This window comes from Trachypithecus francoisi, unplaced genomic scaffold (assembly GCF_009764315.1).
Source record: "Trachypithecus francoisi isolate TF-2019V2 unplaced genomic scaffold, Tfra_2.0 Lachesis_group9, whole genome shotgun sequence".
NCBI lineage: Eukaryota > Metazoa > Chordata > Mammalia > Primates > Cercopithecidae > Trachypithecus > Trachypithecus francoisi.
In genome coordinates, this window is record NW_022681474.1 from 36182692 (window position 1) to 36200671 (window position 17980).

At 52.9% G+C, this 17980-nt stretch overlaps 1 protein-coding gene across 3 annotated transcripts in view; it reads left to right on the forward strand.

Moving 5' to 3' along the window:
* The first annotated feature begins 4230 nt into the window (after positions 1-4230).
* The window catches only part of CHST3 (carbohydrate sulfotransferase 3), a 49412-nt gene continuing 35662 nt past the window's right edge, over positions 4231-17980 (forward strand). The window contains exon 1 of one of the 3 annotated variants that reach the window (XM_033208760.1): positions 4231-4569. The gene's annotated coding sequence lies outside the window, so the exon portion shown is untranslated. Of the gene's footprint in view, positions 4570-4723; positions 5361-10385; positions 10712-17980 lie in introns of those variants that run through there. The other 2 variants (XM_033208762.1, XM_033208761.1) reach the window with 2 other exon arrangements.

A 17980-nucleotide genomic window follows, 5' to 3' on the forward strand; every position in this document is an offset into this window, starting at 1 on the left:
AAACTACCATCAGAGCGAACAGACAACCTACAGAATGGGAGAAAATTTTTGTTATCTACCCATCTGACAAAGGGCTAATATCCAGAATCTACAAAGAACTAAAATTTACAAGAAAAAAATCAAACAACACCATCAAAAAGTGGGCAAAGGATATGAACAGACATTCTCAAAAGAAGACATTTATGCAGCCAACAGACACATGAAAACAAAAACTCATCATCACTGGCCATCAGAGAAATGCAAATCAAAACCACAATGAGATACCATCTCACACCAGTTAGAATGGCAATCACTAAAAAGTCAGGAAACAACAGGTGCTGGACAGGATGTGGAGAAATAGGAAAACTTTTACACTGCTGGTGGGACTGTAATCTAGTTCAACCATTGTGGAAGACAGTGTGGCGATTCCTCAAGGATCTAAAACTAGAAATACCATTTGACCCAGCCATCCCATTACTGGGTATATATCCAAAGGATTATAAATCATGCTGCTGTAAAGACACATGCATATGTATGTTTATTGTGGCACTATTCATAATAGCAAAGACTTGGAACCAACTCAAATGTCCATCAATGATAGGCTGGATTAAGAAAATGTGGCACATATACACCATGGAATACTATGCAGCCATAAAAAGGGATGAGCTCATGTCCTTTGTAGGGACATGGATGAAGCTGGAAACCATTATTCTGAGAAAACTATCACAAGGACAGAAAACCAAACACCACATGTTCTCACTCATAGGTGGGAATTGAACAATGAGAACACTCGGACACAGGAAGGGGAACATCACACACCAAGGCCTGTCGTGGGGTGGGGGAGAGGGGAGGGATAGCATTAGGAGAAATATCTAATGTAAATGATGAGCTAATGGGTGCAGCACACCAACATGGCACATGTATACATATGTAACAAACCTGCACATTGTACACATGTACCCTAGAACTTAAAGTATATATACATAAAAAAAGAATGATAGTTCCTTCTTGGGAGGCAGGGTCAATGCAGGTATATTTTTGGAGAGCCTCTGAAAGGCAGGAAAGGAATTGGACAGGATTTTCATCTGCCTTTTGGGATATTTCTTTAAGTTTTTCAAAATTTACAGCCTTATGGGCAGCTTTGTTTTTGTTTTGTTTTGTCTTTTGTTTTTGTTTTTGTTTTTGTTGTTTTTTGAGATGGAGTCTCACTCTGTCACCCAGGCTGGAGTGCAGTGGCATGATCTCAGCTCACTGCAACCTCTGCCTCCCGGGTTCACACCATTCTCCTGCCTCAGCCTCCTGAGTAGCTGGGACTACAGGTGCCCACCGCCACGCCCAGCTAATTTTTGTATTTTTAGTAGAGGCAGGGTTTCACCATGTTAGCCGGGATGGTCTGGATCTCCTGACCTCGTGATCTGCCCGCCTCAGCCTCCCAAAGTGCTGGGATTACAAGGTGTGAGCCACCGCACGCAGCCATTACTGTGCAGCTTTGTTAAGGCCCGCAATGAGGCAAGTAATCATATGGTTACAGACACCCGGCCCGGGTCTGTAGATTGGTACTCCCAGTAAGGCTCTTCCCAGGGAACAGCAGCGGCTCCTACGGGCTTAGTAGGATCTTGCCCATGAAGATTGTCAGCATGTGCCTGTGCTGTGAGCCACACTCTTTCCTTCTTTTCTGGAAGGAGATATAGAAGAGAGGATAATGTAGAGATCATGCCAAGTGAGTTCATAAGATTGGGTAAGATATTTAAATTCTTTGATGTAAGCATCGGGATCAGAGAAGGACCCAAGACATTTTTCAATCTGTTCAGAGATTGGAGAGGGAGAAAGGGACATAGATACAGATGGTCCCCTTGGCTCCTGCTACTTCCTGGAGAGGAAGTAAGGGAGCTGGTTGCTGAGCATGCTGGGTCCAAGAGCAGGTGAGGGGCGGAGATGGAGAGGACTCAGAGTCAGAAGCGGAGTGGTTGGAGAGAGGGGGCAGAGGGTTAGAGCCAGAGCGGGGACATACAGTGAAGGATCATGATGCTCTGCTGGAGGATCATGATGCTGTCAGGGAGGGGAAAAATTGGTGGGGTCAAAGAAAGAGGAGTTGTGGGCTGGGGCTCTTGGAGGTGTGGCGAGAGACCAGTCAGGAGAGGAGGATTTGGAAAGTAGAGCAGGAATGTCAGAGGGAAGGGCGGTTATGGAGAGTGAAGAAATCCTGAACATAAGGAATCTCAGACCATTTCCCATTGCGATGGCAAAAGTTGTCTAAGTCTCTAAGTATATTGAAATCAAAAGCGCTGTTTTCAGGCCACTGGGAGCCATTGTCCAGTTGGTATTGAGGCTATGTGGTATTGCAGTAAAAGATAAGCCTCTTAGAATGGACCTCTGAATGGAGGCTGAGAGCCTTGAGATTGTGGAGGAGACACCCAAAGGGGGTGGTCTTGGGATGGGTAGACTGAGAGGCTCCCATAGTGAATGGAGAGTGGTGGGTAGAGGAAGAAGAGACTGCCAATGACAAGGATGGCAAGAGAGGGTGTCCGTGTCCTGTGGGCCTTGTCTGCAATACAGGAGGCAGCCGCCGAGTCAGGCACCCTCCAGGCCTCCTCTATTCTGGACACCTCTTTTCTGAGGGGTGATGGAGGGTGGGAGGGAGGAGAGAGAGCGAGAGTCCTCTAAGTACACCCAGCCAGAGCCTATCCCCTTCCTGGGTTTCAGCACCAAAATGCAACATTAGCCAAGAGAAAGAACGAGAGAGAGACCCAAAGTCAGGCGAGTAAGTTTATTAACCTGCCGGGCTGCTTCACCACAGTGGGAGGAGTCAGTCCTGGAGCTTACAAAATGAGGGGTTCATATGGGGAAAGAGACCCTGGGGTTGTCAGTTAACTCTACCACATATCATCTGGTGAGGGGCTTGCAATATAGGAATTTACAAGAGGATGTAACTTAGGTTTATCCACGTTTTTTGTGACCTTCCCCATGCCGCCCATTGGGCTGTAAGCAAGTCTGGGGACCTTGCTGTAGCACCTAGATAAGGGTCCAGGAATGCAGCTGCAGAGTATTCAGGGTCAGGGTCAGCTGCATTGTGTGTGGGGGGTGGGGGGGGAGGGTTCTGGGGCAGCTTGTCCCTAAAAGGGTCAGGATCAGTTCTACCTGGTTCTGTATTTGCTGTCCGTCTGTAAATGCTGAGAATGGCAGAGGAAGGTCAAATGTAGACGTTCAGGTTTTATCTTTTTTGGATTTTCCTACTTCTCCTGTACAGGAAATAACTTATTGTCTAAACCCCATACTATCCCATTAAATGTCAGGAGTGCTGTCTTAGAGAGGCCTGAATTAGCTCATGACGTTAAGTACTGGAAGTCCCAGGAGGAATGCCCAGCAAGTGGAATCCAAGACGTTCTCGCCTTCTAGGGGACAGGGCCATCACCAGGATTCAGACAAGGAACGGGGAGGTTTGGTTTGTGTTCCAGTTCTGAGCCCTTTACCTCGTCCCTCCAGAAGCTGGCCTTTGCACCTCGGAGCAGGTGCTGCCCAGCCAACCACGCCATGCGCGGGAGACCACTGGGACCCCACTTGCCTGGCAGCCCAACCGGAGACCCAGCTGCCTGGGAAGGTACGAAGATAATGCCAGGCAGCCCTGGCGGGCCGGGAAGACCCTCTGTCCCTCCCGGTTCTTGCATTCGGGGAACCCTGGACTGGCTGGCGGCGCAGGAAAGCGCGGAAGGGCGGGTAGGGGACCTGCTACCGCCCAGGGAGATGGTGCTGCGTTCTTTGGAAATCAGGGAGACCGTCCTCCAGCCTCCTTGCCCGAGGCGGGAGCGGGAAGATCCTCTCTGGGCAAAGATGACGAGGAACCCCTGCAGCCGGAGGGTCTCCCTGGCAAAGGTCGGGGAAGGGGGGGCGGTAATGGCCCGGGGGCTCCGGCACGGAGACGCCAAGGGGTTCTCCAAGCAGCCTTCACCCACCAGCCTCGCCAGGAGAGCGTGGATACTCGAGCGGCCCCAAGCGAGTCCCCGGGGACTGGAGGGCCGAGGGGCAGCGCCCGGAACAAAGGCCCGCAGAGGGGTCCTGGAGACAGCGACTCCCCGGGGGCGGCTCCCCTCTCTCCCCTCCTCTCCCGCCAGCTCCTCCTCCTCCCCTTCCTCCCGCAGAGGCCCGGCCGGCGCGCGGCCCGAGCAGCGCCAACTTCGCCAACGGTTCCCAAGTTGCCGGCCGCGCAGGGGTGGGAGCTGGGTGGGGTGAGGAAGAGGAGGAGGAGGGCTCTTGGACGCCTTGGACGCGGTTCAGGAATCCGCTGCCGCTCGCCGGCTCGGGCCGGAGCGGGGAGGGCGCCAGGCAGGACTTCTCGCGGGCTCGCTGCGCAGGACGGCGCCCTCCTGGCGCCGCTTCCCTTCCAGCGTGCGGACCGGCCCGGCCGCGCCTGCATCCCTCCCGCCTGCCCCGGGGAGGGCGCACAGCCCGGGCCGCGCGGGCGCCGGGGCCACGAAACTGCTTCTGTCGGGATCTTCCAAGAGGAAGGCAAAGTTGCGAGCGGATGCTGCCCGCGCCGGACCCCAGCCGTGGAGGGTCGGGGCCGCCCGCGCCCGTGGAGCCTCGGCAGCCGGGGTAAGTGGGGCGCCCGCGTCCCGGAACCGCCGCCCGGCCCGGGGGAGGCCGCCCAGCCAGGAGCCCCCGGCCTTCCGCGTCCAGGCGCGCGCGCCAAACTTTGGAGGGAGAAGGGGGCGAGGCGGAGGGTGGGAGGTGGAGTTCCCGGCTCGGGGAAAAGCCCAGGCAGGCACCCACAACCCGCTGCACTCGGATCACACCTGCCAGGTACGCACAGCTCATCGCCACTCATACCCCGCACACCGCGCAGGCCGATCTGCGCACACCCACACCGGCCAGGCACATGCCACACACTGAAATGCACATTCCTGGGAGCGCGGGGGATTTGGCCTCTACACCAAGCACGTCCTCACACCCCTCCCTCACATCCACGGCCTTTGTCTGCTACCCCCGCAGCCCCCAAGGAGAGGGAGCCCCCAAAGCGCGGTGGGCAGGAGAGAGGCTGCCTGGGTTTTGAAAAGTCGTGGCCAGAACCCCGAGACTGAGGGCGGGGGAGCAGACGTTGCAGTCGGTTCTCGGGGTTCTGCAGGAGCGGATTTGGTGTGGAAACTCGGTGTCTGGGTGATGTGTCTGGGTGTGCGAAGCCCTTCCGGAGGCGAGGCCCAGAGAGAGGAGGGAGTGATTCATAAACTCAGAGCCGGCGTGCCAGGGTCTGTGAGCAGAGTGGAAGAGGCTGGCAGGCCGTTGCTGCGCTAGACAGAAGGGTAGTGGCCGTGACAGAGTCTTCCAGGGAAGCAGGGACCCTTCCCCCCAGCGGATGTGCTTCCTCCAGGGACTTCCAAGGGAACTGGGTGAGCAGATTCCAGTCCTGGGTGTGGACGGGGTAAGGGGAGGTAGGGGAATTTAAGCCTAAAAGGTTAGGGAAATACCAAGGCAGGCCTGAAGGCTTAATTATTTTCCTCCCACCTGAAGTTGTGTTTGGTGTCTGATGCGTGGTGTTCCTGGGCCCCAGGATGTCCCGGGGATTGTCCTGGGCCTAGCATAGTGCCTGGCACAGTGGGCACTCAGTCAGTACTTGCTTGATGAATAATGACACCGGTAATTATCACTCATTATGGACTCACTGTGAGGCAAGCCCAGTGGGCCTCTGCTGGTTTGAAATTGGTCTTCCAGCAGAGCAGGGGACCTGAGTAGCTCCTGGGAGCCCTGCCTGATCTGTTTGGGCCGGTGGCCCAGGTACTGTGTGTTCCACTGTGTCCCGTGGGCTGGCCTTGGGAGACTTGAGCTCATCATTGGCCTCTGCCCCTCTAAGAGGGCAGCAGGAAAAGCTTCATTTCTGTATCTGGCTAAGATGGGGTTGATGTGGGTTTTGGTAGATGGCAGGCTGTTTGGCAGACTCTGTGGGTTCTCAACTGAAGAGTAACTTTAGATCTGTAGCAGAGAGAGGAGTTGATTCCATCAACCCTCACATCTCCTGACTGCAGGAGAGAGGGGTGGGTAGGTGGAGAAAGAGACGGGCCAGGCTGCTGGGCATGTGCTGGGGGCAGGCGGAACATGGGAACGTGTAGAATTCGGGGGCAGCTGTTTTTCTTCCTGGCTTCTGATGGCCTGGCTGGAGATGGGTCTCATGAGGGGTCTAGGAGCTGTGTTCTGCAGCAGTGGCTTGGCTCTGTGGTGGCAGCAGGTAGAGGGGTGGTCACAGTCCCTTTACTGAGTATTGCTGTGGAGTTTCCCAGAGGAGCAGAGACATTCGTGTTCCTGGAACTGAATTGCCAGTAGTCTTGGGATTGAGAGTGCACAAAGATGTGGGGGTGGCCTGGGCATGTCATCCAAAAAAAATGTGTCATTCCCCACCCCTGCCCCCTTGTGAAGAGCTCTGACTAGGTTCAGGGTGCATTTCAAACTTCTTTTTTTTTTTTTTGAGACGGAGTCTCGCTCTGTCGCCCAGGCTGGAGTGCAGTGGCCAGATCTCAGCTCACTGCAAGGCATTTCAAACTTCTAAATGCTGAAATCAGCAAGGCATGTGGGCGGCACCAAGGACTGTGGCCTCAGATGAAAGAGCAGGTGATCTGGGCTTGGCCATCCCCCATTTCAGGTGGAACCCTGCAGCCAGTTCCTTCCCTGTACCACCTTTCCACCTTCATTATGCCCTCTGTGAATCGAGAGTTCTGTATACATTTTCTAATTATATCATTACATCCTTATGAGGTTAGCATTTCATCTCCATTTTGCAGATTAGGAAACTGAGGATCAGAAAAGTTAAATAACTTTTTCAGTGTCACACAGGCAGTGAGAGACAAAGCCAGTGTTTGTGTATTTGGTTTTTTGTGACTTTCTGTTGGGTTCAGAGGTACACATACAGGTTTGTTACATAGCTAAATTGCATGTCGGGGGTTTGGTGTACGGATTATTGCATCAGCCAGGTAGTAAAGCATAGTATCCAACAGGGAGTTGTTGGGTTTGTTTTGTTTTGTTTTGTTTGTTTGTGTTTGTTTTGAGACAGGGTCTCTATTGCTCAGGCCGGAGTGCAGTGACATGATCACTGTCACTCACCACAGCCTCAGCCTCCCGGGCTCAGGTGATCCTCCTGCCCCAGCCTCCCAAGTAGCTGGCACTGCCATCCTGACTGATGTTTTTGTATTTTTTGTGGAGACAGGGTTTCACACACACAAAAAAAATGTTGCCCAGGCTGGTCTCAAATTCCAGAGCTCTAGCAATCTGCCTGCCTCAGCCTCCCAAAGTGTTGGGATTACAGGTCTGACCCACCACATAGGCCCGAGATAGGTGGTTTTTGATCCTCACCCTCCCCACTCCCTCCACCCTCAAGTAGGCCCTAGTGTCTGTTGTCCCTTCTTTGTGTTCAGATATATACTCAATGTTTAGCTCTCACTTGTAAGTAAGAACATGTGGCATTTTCTGTTCCTGTGTTAGTTTGCTTAGGATAATAGCCATCCATGTTGCTGCAAAGGACATGATCTCATTCTTCTTTATGGCTGCATAGTATTTCATGGTGTATATTTATCACATTTTCTCTATCTGGTCTACCACTGATGGGCATTTAGGTTGATTTCATGTTTTGCTATTGTGACTAGTGCTATGATAACCATACATGTGCATGTATCTTTATGGTAGAACAATTTATACTATTTTGGGTATGTACCCAGTAATGGGATTGCTTGGTGGAATGGTAATCCTACTTTGAGTTCTTTGAGAAATCTCCAAACTGCTTTCCACAATGGCTGAACTAATTTACATCCCACCAGCAGTGTATAAGCACTCTGTGTTTTGTTTTGTTTGTTTGTTTTTGATGGGGGGCGGGGGGATGGAGTCTTTCTCTGTCGCCAGGCTGGAGTGCAGTGGTGCAATCTTGGCTCACTGCAACCTCCACCCCCCAGGTTCAAGCGATTCCCCTGCCTCAGCCTCCTGATAGCTGGGACTATAGGTGTGTACCACCACCATGCCCGGCTAATTTTTTTTTTTTTTTTAATTTTAGTAGCGACGAGGTTCCACCATGTTGGCCAGAATGGTCTCGATCTCCTGACCTCGTGATCTGCTCGCCTCAGCCCCCCAAAGTGCTGGGATTACAGGCATGAGCTGCCTCGCCTGGCCAGCACTCCCTTTTCTCCACAACCTGACCAGCATCTGTTAATGTTTGACTTTTTAATAATAACTGTTCTGACTGGTATGAGATGGTATCTCATTGTGGTTTGATTTGCATTTTTCTAATGATTAGTGATGTTGACCATTTTTTCATATTCCTTTTGGCCACATGTATGTCTTATTTTGAAAAGCATCTGTTTGTGTCCTTTGCCCACTTTTTAATGGGGTGTTTTTTTGCTTGTTAACTTGTTCAAGTTCCTTATAGATTCTGGATATTAGACTTTTGTCAGGTGTATAGTTTGCAAATATTTTCTCCTGTTCTGTAGGTTGTCTGTGTACTCTGTTGATAGTTTCTTTTGCTGTGCAGAAGCTCTTTAGTTTAATTAGGTCCCATTTGTCCATTTTTGTTTTTGCCACAATTGAAAAGCCAGTATTTGAACCTGGATCGTCTAACTCCAGAACCCACCCTGTCTCTACCATGCTAGGCTGTCTGCAAGGTCCTTATTGGTTCTCCATGGCAACAGGGAAACAGCCCTGATGCTTCGTACTAACATAGTCCCAGGGCCTCTGCTTGCATTCTTCTTTTTCCACACACTCTGCCGAGCCTGGATTATACCTTGGGCTGTGGGAATCAAAGGCTGGGTGGTACCAGGCTGCTGGAGCCTTCTGTGTGGCTCTGGAGTCAGGAAACTGGAGATTTGAGGGGGCACACAGGGAGATGTTGCAGTAATTCCAGTGAGAGATGAGTCACTGCTTATCTGAGAAGTTGGGGCAAAGCTGCCACTTGTGACCATACCGTGAATAGGGAAGAAATTGCCAGGTAGACAAAACATCCTCAAATATTACTGTATTTTTTTCCCCTTTTTGGTCCTCTCCAGGGTAATCTATTACCTGGGGAAATCAGACCTCACCTGACACCTCCTGTTGTCATTCACCTGGTGAACACAAGGGGCCATGTCACAGCTGTCCTTCTGCCCCTCCACATGCTCTGGAGAGCTGGACTCCTCAGCAGTGCTTGGTCCACAGGAGAGAAGGATAGGGCAGAACCGTGACAGCCAGGGGAGGTGATAACCACATGCTCATCTGGTTCCCAGCTCTTGCTTTTATACCCACGCCCCACAGGGAGACAGCAATTATCCGCTGGACCCACTTTACAGATGAGGACATGAGGCTCAGAGAGGTGCAGTGGTTGCCCAAGCTCATGAAGCCAGGGAGCTGCAACGGCCTGGGACAGCCACATTTTCAGTCACGGTGGTATTTTCTGTCCCCGCCCCCAAGGGCCGAGAGTGGTTATCCCTGCTAGGGCAGGGTCCTCACTGCTCCACCCACCCTCATCTCTGCCCTGAGAGCCCCCGGTACAGGTGTCCATAGAATGGGAAAGGCTGGCACCCTTCAAAGGACGCCAGGAGCATTGGATGAGCACTGCCCAGCCGGCCCCTGCCCACCTTCCGCAGGAAGCCCGTCTGGGTGAGTTCTGAGAGCCTTCCTAGCACTGAGCTGCAAAGAAACTGGAGCCCTCTCTACCTCCATTGCAGAGGGGACACGCTGACCAGGATGGAAGTTGGGGGACTGGGTGTGGGGAGAAGCCATCCCACTGCAGGGGCCGAGGCTATCCATCTTTGTGCCCCTGGTTCCATGCCAGTGCCTGAGGCATGGGAGGTTCTTGGAAATGTAGTCAGATGCTGGGTGAAGCCCCGGGAGGGGCTACGAATGCTTCTGCTAGGAACTCCTAGAGGGGCGGCACAGAGAGGGTCTTTGATGCCACCAACACTCAGAGAGTCTCTGGCTTTCGTGAGGTCATGGCTCAGGAGAGGAGACACTTCTCCTTTTCATTTGTAAAACAGAAATGATATTTGTCACCTTTTCTTCCCTGAGGCCTAAAGAGATGACAAAATGCTGCTGGTCCCACCCTGAGCCCGTGGACTCCACAGCAGGGTGTGGGGTGGCCCCTGACAGGCCTGGACGGTTTGCTCTGTGCTTGCTGGTGGACACGCTTCAGCCCTCTGTCTCCATTGCCCCAAATCTGGTCTGTGGCTCCTGGGCCCCCACCAGCATGGAGGGCAGGGGTGGGCCCCAGGAGCCCCTGACCACCAGTGACTTCTTGTCTCCAGCCGCCCTCCTTCCTCTTGATCCCCTCCGGCCCCCAGCCACCTCCTCACAAGGATGGCTGTGTGCTGAGGGACTGTGGCTTCCCTGGGCCCTGGGAAATTTATTACTGAGGTTTCAGAGGACTCTATGAAAAGGATCTGGAGAAAAAGTATGGAAAATAAACAAGCCAGTTCCCAGCTCAGCCTCTCCTGAATGCCACAAGTAAACAGCCACCTAGGAGGCCAGCCCGGGATGTTCTTATTTGGCCTCTGTGGTTACACCTGCCCCTTCCCCGCCCAGTTCCTCCTCCTTGACTTTGAGAGCCTCATAAGTCAGGGAACACACCCTCCGCTGGCCAGTCCTTGTGCTGCAGGGACGCTGGTGGCCGGACACAGGAGGAACATGTATATGGGAGAGAAGACGGCCAGGGGTCCCAGCTCAGCCCTGCTCCCTCTGAGTCAGTCCCAAGCCTGGACCCTCCCCAGCAGGCAGACGGTGACCTCTTGGTTGGTTGGTGAGTTTAACTTTGATGGTGGAGAATGATGGGATTTTCTCCAGTTTTGTGGCATCTGAGAGCCTTTACTTCTTAAACATTGCTTTAGGTTGGATAGACCAAAGCTAATTTTCTCGTTATGTCTCTCCAAGGTGGGGCCTACCTGTGAGCAAACCCTCATATGTTCATTTACTTTGCAGGCTACCTGAACAAAAATGTCAGATTTCTTTGCTTTGGGCTCGATCCTATCAGCTCAGGGCTGGTGGTGTAAGGTGGCACGAATGATTTCCAGAAACTCAGGCACTCTTCTGAGTGACTAGGTCTGTGGGATAGGAAGCACATTTTCCATCTCTTAATAACTTCTATTTACTTAGTGACCAACTTTAAAACCAAGCACCCGGTGAGAAGCGGGAGAGCCGGGCTTGGCAGCGGAGGGTCCTCACCTTGCATCCATGGAGTGGCTGAGGGCTCTTCTCATTCTCTGTGGCTGTGCTGAGCTGAGTCTGCAAGCCTCTGGGATTTGGGGAGTGGGGCACTGCCAGAAGGTTCTGGTTCCTGCTTTGTCCTGCTGCTGCCAGGCTTCTGGAGAGAGTGGTTGTAGGGTGAGTCCTGCATTCCGCACGTCCACTTGTTCCAATTCTACATATTGGGCTTCCAAAGAAAGTTCTGGTTCATAAGACGGCTTCACAGCTTAGCCGTCTGCAGACTAGTCTGCAGGTTGATCGGCTTTCTGTCGTGTGCGTGCTGTTCCTGTTCACACATGCCGCGCCGATGCCTGCCTGTGCCTGTGCCAGCCCCAGCCCACACAGCTACCTGAGATTTAGCCCTGAGCGTCCCCCCCACCCTTTCCCGCTTCCCCCTTCTCCTCCCTTCCTCTCCAGCTGCCTCGCCATCTGCAGGATTCTGGAAAGTGCTAACGTGTGTGAGCCAAACAGTGCTATCTGAGGAAATATTTTGAAAACACCCTGGGCCACCCGCTTCCCCACACTGTGACTATGCTGATTTTCAGCAAGGAATTCACAACTCCAGCCACAGGGCAGGGCTACAGGTGCCTGGCTTGCCTCTGGAGACTTTCAGGGGCTTGTCAGGGACCCAGAGACAAGCTGAGGGCCTGTCCTGCAGGGTTGAGGGTAGACATGTCTGAAGAGGCCCCGAGAATAGGAACCTAGAACCTGCCAGTCATGAAGCAGTGTCAGCCACCAGAGGATGAAGAACCGACCGTGACCTCACAGGTCAAGCACTTGCCTTCTTTTTACCCTGACACATGCTATTTCTCTTTCACTTTTCTTCCTTCTTTTGCATCTGGTGTAGGTGTCTGGGGGTAGCATGCACAGGAAACAATCATAGTAAGAGCAGCTGGCGTGCCTAGCACTACCCTGAGCACCTCCAGGGCGTCCTTGCTGAGTTCTCACCGGAAGCTCCAGAGGTGGCTCCGGTTATTCCCAACATTTTACAGATGGGAAAACAGAGGCAGACAGGCTGGATAAGTTGCTGACATGCCACAGCTGGTGAGGGGCAAAGCCGGGCCCAAACCCCGCAGCTGACTCCAGAATCTGTGCTCTCAGTACCACCTGTGTGTGCATCTGTCCCGTTGTGGCTGCACCGAGAGGAGAAACGGCACACAGCCATTCATTTTCAAACCGTGGCCAGTGCATGTCATTGCATTCTGACTGGGAAGCTCTGGCAATGCTGGCATTGCATGGCCCATTGTGGGCACTAGCAGTGAGCCTCGGCCTTCTCCAGGTCTGACTCTGGTACCTGTTGGCTGCCCTGGGTGGGGCATTTTGGATTCTGCATCAGGGTCTTTTGCCTGCTCTGCTGATTCTGCTCCCTGTGCCCTGACCTGGTCACAGGAAGGGTGCAAATGGCAGCGAGTGTGGTCTCAGTTAGCAAGGGGGAGCTGGCAGATCAGGGACTTCTGCCTCCCTAGTGGCCATTCCAGCAAGACAGAAACCCCACCCTGAGTGATGTCTGGCCCTGTGATCTTTCAGCAAATATTTCTTCCCCAGCCTCACCTGGACTTGGTATCCCACGTTCCAAATTGTCCTCATTTCCCAGACACACACACCCTGCTCTCTGTAGCCTTCCCAGCTGCCAAGGACATTCCCTTCTTCCCCCTTTTTCCCTTGGCTTGGATGCCACCTTCTCCTGGAAGCCTGGGCGGTGACCCTCCCCATGGCTGCCCATGGGTCCCCCTCGCCGCACTTTCCCCGCGGTATTGTGATTGCTGGTTCAGTGATCTGTGGTCTGCACCAGGCAACGGGATCTGCAAGGGCAGGACAGCTGTCTGCCTTGTTCATCCTTGTAGCCCCCGACTTAACAGTGAGTGCCGCTACCTGTTTATGGAAGGAATGAGTGACAGATGTGGCACAGGACCCTCAGGGGGCTGCTGGCTAGGAGGGTGGGGCAGGCCCAGTCCAGGATGCTTCTGTGAGGGAGTGCTTCGTGTCTGGAGAGGGTGGCAGGAGTCATGGTGAGTGGGAGGGGTGGCTAACATGGGCCAAGGAAGGGACAGGAAGAGTGGGACCCCAGCACATGGCCTCTTGAGGTCATTATCCCGTGGGTATTGGGCTGGGATACTGAGGATAAGCCTGAAACCCTTCTAGAAGCCTCTCCAGTCCCGCCACTAGTCTGTCTGCCTGCCCTGGATACCCCTTTTTGGGCTGGTGGCTGGCTGCACGCTGGGCCCACTGCTCAACCCCACCAGCATGTGGACAGCCGTTCAACTAACTGCTCAACGGCCCAGTCCCCATCCCCAAATAACGAGGCCTCCCGTGGCTGAGTCGTTTCCCTGAGCAGAGAGAAGGAAGTCCTGCTGGCCGGCTGCCTCCCCATGGGTGGGTAGAAGTGTTCTGTGGCCCCAGCTCCAGCCCTCAAGCTGTCTGTCCTTGCAAAAGTAGTGGGGCACAGAGTGCTGGGTTCTTGGACGTCACCTGTCCAGGTATTGCTCACCTATGCTCATGCTGATGCTGCAAGATGGAGGGACTTTCAGGCTGGAAGAGAGGAGACCTGGGTGCCCCAGTAACCACCTTTGATTCCCACTGTGATGAGTCCACAAAGGTGGACATGAGGGAAGACTTGGGGAAGGCTTCCTGGAGGAGGCAGGCATTCCAGTGCATGAGGGAAGCTGGGCAAAGGCACGAGGATGGGAAAGTTCAGATCGAAGACAGAGACTGGTGAGGAGTCTGACTGGACTGAACTGAAATGTATAGATGCACAAGGAGAGAGAGACAGGCAGGGTGGAGTTGTGGTTACGCACATAGGCTCTAGAGCCAGGCTGCCTTCATGGGAACCCCAACTCCCCACTTACTGGCTGTGTGGCCGTGGCCAAGTAGCTTACCTTCTTTGTGCTCAGTTTTCTCACCACTGGTACCCACCACATGGGGATGATACGGGAATAAAATGTATTTCTATACAAGTGTTGAGAGCAGTGCCTGGCACACTGAGCATCAAGAAGGGTGAGCTGATATTATATAGGTATATGTTTTAATGCAGCTAGAAAAGGAAATCGAGGTCAGATCATAGAGGCCCTTGAATGTCATTCTTTCCATTCACTAAGCACCTGCCATGTGCCAGATTCTTCACAGTCATTCTCACCAAGCCCCTACAACCCAGCAAGGTTGTTAGCAATGTCTCCATTTCACAGATTAGGAAACTGAGGCTCAGAGAGGTTGAGTAACCTGCCCAAGGTCACTCAGTCAGGGAGAGTCAGAGCCAGTAATAACACCAGGTCTGCTGTCGCTTGAGTCTTCCCTCAAAGTGAAGATTGGAGAGACATGGCAGGGGCATCACAGGGATGAGCCCTGGGCTGGGGCTACAGTCAGGACCAGAACAGGAATGTGGCAACTGTGGGTCCCTGGAACAGGGCGGAGACGGGAAGAGATGCCAGGCAGGCCTGGAGGGTAGGGAGGCCCGGAGGCCACAGCATACAGCTCACCATTCATAGCCCAGGGCAAACCATTGAGTCATTTGGGGAAAACATGACATCAGTGAGTCTCACTGTCTGCCGCCCACCTGCTGTCTGCCCTCTGTGGTTCTCCTGATGACCTCAGTGCTCCAAGTCCTGCCAGGGGACCCACACACCCCAGGTCGCAGGGCCAGGTCAGCACCCCAGCTTCCTGCACTGGGTTTCCCTCCCCAGCCACTGTCTCCCACTTTCCCACCTCTCCCCTCCCTGCCTAGGGCCCTTGCCCCAGCCCTACTCATACACACTGCTGAGGCAGAAGCTTCTGGAAGTGGCACTGGGCATGAAGAGCTTCCAGAAGGGCTTCCATGCCAAGCCCTTGATTGGAATTCCAGGCGGGGAGGGGACAGCTCAGAAGCCTGTGTCGAGCTTTTAGAGTTGCTTTTCCTTGAGAATGGTGCTGCTGTTTGGGTGGGATCACTTTTAAAAAGTAGAGCCTGGTAGAGCTATGTGACCAGCACTATGCCATGACCTAGAGGAGATTCCGACTGACAGGCAGGCCCCGCCTTCCTGGATATACAGTTGAGTGTCTGAGAGTTCTTTCTGTACTAAGCATCTTTGAGCTGAGTGCTTTATTTTCATCCATCTGATTGCACAAGGTAGTCTCATTTTACAGATGCCATTCCTGAGGCCCAGAGAGGTTAGGCAACTTGTCCAAGGCCACACAGCCAGGATTCACACCCATAACTGTCCAACTCCAGATGTGCTCTTAGCCACTCTGCCATCCGGCCAGAAATGAAGCCACCAGAGAACCACAGAAGGTGGAACATACGCAACATTTGCCCCATAAATTGTACAGTGCAGACAGGAAGTACAGGGAGTTTTCATGTCAGAGTGTAGGTCACTCCCTAGAGTGGCTTGAAGTCTGTAGATCCATTTAGGAGAACATCCAGCTTCACTGGCTGTGCAAATCCCACCCATGCAGCTGTTTGGGGTGAGAAGTTTCTTTAAATGTCTGTTGACTCTCCTCTCTGGAAGGAGCACGGGGACTCAGGGGGCGCCTGTCCTGGTGTTGGTGGCCACACCTGGAAATGGACTATGAGTCAAGCCAGGGGCCCAGTGCCAGCTTCTTTGGCCTGTCTGTGGGTGCAGATGCCAGCCTTTGCAGCTGCTGCTGCAACTCACAGCTCTCTCCCTGTGCCGCCCCCATCAGGCCAGCTGGAGTGGAGGGGCCAGTGGCTGGGCCCTGTGCAGAATGATACCCTCTCACCTTTGCAAGGGAAGTGTGATTATCCTTGCTTTCCAGGTGAGGACACTGAAACTTAGAGAAGTTTTCTGGCTGCCTGAGCTCCCTCAGCGGGAAAGAGGTAGAACTGAGACTCAAGTCTTCTTTCTGCAGGGAGATGGCCAGTTTCTTCCTAGAGGAGGGAGGAGCCAGCCTGCCCTGTGGCACTGAGTGGCACAGCCCTGTTCGGTTCTCTAGGGCTTGCACTTCTGATTCATTCTGCAGTCACCGGCTGCCTGTGATTCGGGAAAATGACCCTCTAGGGTAGGAGAAAAGTTCTTGGAGCACTTAATGAAGCCATAGAGGCCCTTTCCAGGCTTTGGGAAATGTTCCTTCTCCACCAAGATGCCAACACCACCCTGGTCCTGGCCGTCCCTGTCCCTGGAAGGACCTCACTGCGGTGACTGATTACCCAGCATGCAGCACATTGCCATTGCTCTCAATGGGCAGGTGCTGTGGGGACACAGGTCTGCTGGCCTGCCATCTTCTGGGTCCCCCATGCCTTTTAAGGCCTACATCAATGTACCCCAAGCCTCAGTTCTGTGTAGTTTGTACAACTCTGGCCCCTACCCCAAGGATTTCTGGGAAGCCCCCAGGAATGCTTGTAAGTCCACAGTCTGCCCTCCCCAGCCCCAGTCTCATCAGGCTTCAGGGGTGGCCATTCCTCCCCTATAGGCGAGAGAGAACTCAAACCAGTAACTCCCCCTCCTCAGACTCAGGCCCAATCATTGCAGTAACAATTTCTGGGGAGCTGTCTTTGTTCTTGCAGAGAAGGCAGCCTTTAAAGTTAGACTGGAGGGGCCATTTTGCTTCCAGTTGCCCCCAAATTTTCCTTTCTGTGATAGGATTTGTCCTTTGTCTCTGCCTAAATTCAAAGACTTGTTAAAATGACTTTTCTCAAACAAGAGGCTAGCCTCAAAATAACTTTGCCTCTACAGATAGAAAACTGGAATCTACTTTTATTTTGGTTTTACTTTTATTAAATTTTATAAAATCGATAATGCATGTCCACGGTGCAAAGTTGAAAAGGCACAAAACAGTCTATGTGCGGTCTCTTTCCCATGCCGGACTTGGACACTCAGCATTGTTAGTTTTGTGTATGTGTAAGCTGCATTTAAATTGTCCAGCTTTAAAACAAAACCCTTCCCTGTTTCACAATTAGGTCGACCGAGGTACAACCTGAAAAATAACCTGGAAATAGCATCGGGCCCCCTGCAGCGTCCAACTCTTCCCAAGGACTGTTATTATGATAATGATCATTGCTAAGGCTGCCCCTTCCCAAGCAGTGCTGCTGCCCACAGACCCAGCCCCCAGACCTGAGCAGCCACCCACGCAGCATGAATGCAGCCAGCCCCAGACTGCCCGCTCAGCTTCCAAGCCTAGCAGTCTCAGGCTCTGGGCTAACCCTGCCCTCCCAGCTGCCCCTTCTACAATTGTCCCCTCTTGTCTTGCAGGGCAGTAGCCACAGCTGGGGCTGTGGGGTCAGGGCATGGCAAGGGTGATCTGACCAAACTATGCTGCCTCTTAGCCAGACTGTGTATTCGGAGTCCCCTAAGCTCGATGTTTTTTGTTTGTTTGTTTATTTGAGACAGGGTCTCACTCTGTCACCCAGGCTGGAGTGCATCGGTACAGCCATAGCTCACTGCAGCCTTGACCTCCCAGGCTCAAGTGATCCTCCCACCTCAGCCTCCCAAGTAGGTGGGACTTCAGGTATGCTCCACCTAATTTTTAAAGTTTTTTTTTACAGAGGGGATCTTTCTATGTTGCCCAGGCTGGAGCTTGATTGCTTGTTTGTTTGTTTGTTTGTTTTGAGACAGGGTATTGCTCAGTTGCCCAGGTTTGAGTGCAGTGGCACGATCTCGGCTCACCACAACCTCTGCCTCCTGGATTCAAGTGATTCTCCTGCCTCAGCCTCCTGAGTTGCTGGGATTACAGGTGTGCACCACCACACCCAGTTAATTTTTGTGTTTTTAGTACAGACAGGGTTTCATCATGTTGGCCAGGCAGTTTTTTTTTTTTTTTTTTTTTTTTAAAGAAGGTATCCTAACAGCTGCCTCTGAGCCACTGGCTGAGAAGGGAAGTCCATGAAGCATTTAACAGT